Here is a 4,107-nt window from a genome sequence, read left to right as displayed (position 1 = left end):
TAGTAGAGGCTCAGGGAAAGGGGCAAATGGACAGGGGAAAGGAACTACCACTATTTTTTAAGTGTTACGTGCTTTATCTCATTGAATCCTTGTCATCACCATTTAAAGTAGGTATTAATAACTCCATTTTGCAGATGAAGAAAATGAGGCTCAGACATAAGTTCAGCTAATAAGGTCAATCTGGCTCTAACGCCCATGCTTCTTTTTTTCCCCTTTAAATTGCACTATCTTAGCCAGGCTCCGTGGCTCAGCCTGTAATCCTGTGCCTTTGGGGGGCTGAGGTGAGTGGATTGCCTGAGCCTGCGGTTCGGGACCCGCCTGGGCAGCGAGACCTCATCTCTACAATAAATCAAAAAATCAGCCAGGCGTGGTAGTGCATGCCTGTAATTCCAGTTACTGGCAGGCTGAGGCGGAAGGATCGCCGGAGCCCAGCAGGTCGAGGCTGCGGTAGCCCGGAGCGGCCACTGCACTCCAGTCTGGGTGACACAGTGAGACTCCAACTCAAAAAAAAAAAATTGCACTATCTTTCGAAGAGGAGATGTCTCAATGCCTGTTTTATAGTAAAAATATCAAAAGAAAAGAGAAGAATACGATGTGAGTAAAAACATTTTTTTAAATTAAAAAGCTATTACTGAAGAAAGCTCCACTCTTTGTAAACAACATGTAGCTGTTTAATGATAGAGAAAGGCGTTATGAACAACAGTACTAATTGGTTAATTTCACTTATGACAGTAGATCATTACAATGAATCACACTTTTTCCTTAATCTGTCTTCTTGGAAAGCACTGAAAAAAAGACTAAGATCAGGCTGGGCTCGGTGGTTCAGCCTGTAATCCCAGCACTTTGGGAGGCCGAAGCCAGTGGATTGCCTGAGCCCGAGCATTCAAGACCAGCCTGGGCAACTTGGCGAGACCTTATCTCTAAAATAAATAAATAAATAATTAGCCAGGCATGGTAGTGCGCCCCCGTAGTTCCGGCTACTTGGAAGGCTAAGGTAGAAGGATGGCCAGAGCCCAGCAGGTCAATGCTAGAGTGGCTATGAGTGTGCCACTCACTGCACTCCAGCCTGGACGACAGAATGAGACTCCAATTCAAACAACAACAACAACAAAAGAGTTCAAAAATATTTCAGATCTTATCACTTTTTGAAAAAAAATTTCCTCACTAGAAAATACTGTGATCAAATGATATTAATTACAGTAAATTTAGATAAATCTCAAGTTATTATAGACCTATGATCCTGCCCATGAGACTAAACCATTAGTTGTGATTTTTTTCAACACTCCAGCTATAGATAATGTAGCACACTATCCTCTGTTCTTTATAATGGTAAAAGCATGAAGTCTGATGCCACACTCCCTGGGTTCCATTTTTGACTTAACACCTAATAACTGTGTGATTTGGGTTTGTAGGATTATCAGATTTAGCAAATAAAAATACAGGATAGACACTTAAATTAGAATTTCAGATAAACAATGTTTTTGGTATAAATATGTCTCATGCAAAAGTATTCCTTTATCTACAATTTAAATTTAATTGGCATACTGTATTTTATCTGACAACTCTACCTTGGATGAATTACTTAATCTTATTCTGTGCTTCAGTTTCCTCATCTGTAAAATGGGAATGACATGATGATAGTATTACCTAGCTCATGAAGTAGTGGTGTGAATTAAATGGCAATATATATAAACTGCAACCATACTTGACACAGAGTAAGCACTATATAAATGATAGCTATTATAATTAACTAATTTCTATATTTACAATAATTCAAGTTTGGCTTGGGCTTCTGCTTTAAAAAAATACTTTATACCTCATTTGCTATGTGCAGGACCAAAGGAGAGGAGTGATACTGAAGCATTTTGTTAGGCATACTCACTTTGAATAGCTTACAATTTTACTAGGAAACATATTCAATAACCCAGCATTTTACAACCCAGACAGTTTCTTCTGCTATTGTTCATTTAAATGACCTTTCCATACAGCAATAGCCTTTATATGTTTCTAAAGTTTGGAAAAAATAAGAAAATATACCTTTAAAAATATTTCATGAATTAAACACAATGAGCACTCATCCTTCATAACACAATGGGCACCCATTTCTCTATATTTGCATAACAAGAATCTATATATTTTCAAAATAAAAAATTACAGTAAAATTTAAGATATCGTATATTTCAATTTCTTGTAATACCTGAGAAAAACCCAAACACATAATAAAATGCATTGTACAAAGCATTTAAAATATTAGTATCTGCTTTCATGATCTCATATTGTAAATGTCTATCACATTTTCACAATTTATATGGAAAGTATGATTTATCTATGTTAATTTCAAGTTGGCATTTAGCCATGTGAATGCTTACCTTAACATATGGTAAACTCTAAGGATGTGTGAAGTTTCATAACAGGTCAATAGCACAGAAAGAATGGAAGAACTGCAATAGTATGAATGATTCTGAAAAATCAGAGAAATATTAACTAAAGTTGCTGTGCACTTTCACAGCAGGCAAATATCATGGTTCTGCCAGTAATCTGTGCTTTAGATTGCAATAAATTGTCCTGTTTTTCTTTCCATTGTAGAAGACACTAACTTGGCTTCATGAAACCAGGCATGCATGTCATCTCCCACCTCATTTTCTTTTGAGTGTAGGAAGGGAAATATAATACAAAGTGTTCTGGCACACAATAATCTATTTTACAGTTGCATGCAAGAAAACCATCCCAGAAAACCTGGCAACATAGCATTCAGATCTCTTCACACCATTTCTGTTCTTTACTCTGTTCCTTTCTTTACTGTCATTATCATGAATTCATAGGCCAATCTATGTAAGCAGGAACACAGCAGAAATATTGAGTAATACAATCTTATAGACATGAGATGAACAATCATTGCTTTGAAGAAAATAGTGCACTTTCTGCAGATAGATATGGTGCCAGTAAACACAGAACACATTTGACTGGTCCCAAATATACAACAATTATTCAAGAAGTAGTTTTCTAAATGGGAAGTGAACAGCTTGAACTTGGTTTCTATTTTTTATGTCCTTTATTGACACCTTGCCATGAGGTTACAAAGGATTTCCTTCTGCAGTTCTCAAATCTATACTTGCAATCTGACCTCTTGCTATTTTCAACTGTCTTTGGCATCTCCACTAAGAAGTTGTACAGGTACCTCGACTCAAGGTATCCAAACTGAACTCCTTATCTTTCCCCAATCCTGATTCTCCTTCCATATTCCCTGGCTCAGTTCTGAGTATCAGCATTTACCCCATTCCAAAAGCTAGATGTATCTGGCATTTTAAACTTCTCCCTCTGGTGCTGTCCACATCTAATCAATTGGATACTGTTGATTCCACCTCCAAATTGTTTCTGGAACCAGTCCCCTCCTCTTCATTCTCAAAGCCACTAATTTAGTTCAGTCCCTCTCCTGTACTTTTACAATGGCCTCCTAATAGTCTCTTAATAGGTCCCTCTGCTTCCAGTCTCTTCTGTGTCCAATCTATCTTTTATGTGCTAAGCAGAGTTTTCAATAGTAAATCTGGATCAAATTCCTTTATTCCTTAAAAGCCCTCAGGACTACTAGAAGCCTATGAGATCAAATCTAAACTCTTCAGAATGGTATATGAGGCTCACAGTCTATCTCCAACTTATATCTCCAGCCTCATTGCTGGGATGCCTCATGTACTCTATGTTTCTGCCTGTTAAACCAAACTACCAGATAATTCTCACAAAAAATAATTGTCATATCTCTAAGCTAGAGGTTCTTAACCAAGAGTACACAACATAGGCACCTGCGAAATTTTTTGTTTTGTTTTGTTTTGTTGTTTTTGAGTTGGAGTCTTCGCCCAGGCTGGAGTGCAGTGACACGAACGCTCACAGCCACCCCAGCGTCGACCTGCTGGGCTCCAGTGATCCTTCCACCTTAGCCTTCCAAGTAGCTGGAACTACAGACACGTGCTGCCATGTCCAGCTATTTTTTATTTTATTGTAGGGACGAGGTCTCACCAAATTGCCTGGGCTGGTCTCGAACCCGCGGGTTCAGGCAATCCACTTGCCTCAGCTGGGATTACAGGCTGAGGGAAGTTTTAAAAAAATAAAATA

This window comes from Carlito syrichta, unplaced genomic scaffold, assembly GCF_000164805.1.
Source record: "Carlito syrichta isolate Samal-C Ts95f unplaced genomic scaffold, Tarsius_syrichta-2.0.1 Scaffold309624, whole genome shotgun sequence".
In the NCBI taxonomy this organism is placed as follows: Eukaryota; Metazoa; Chordata; class Mammalia; order Primates; family Tarsiidae; genus Carlito; species Carlito syrichta.
The sequence above is the reverse complement of the archived record's forward strand: the minus strand, read 5'-3'. Positions refer to the sequence as shown.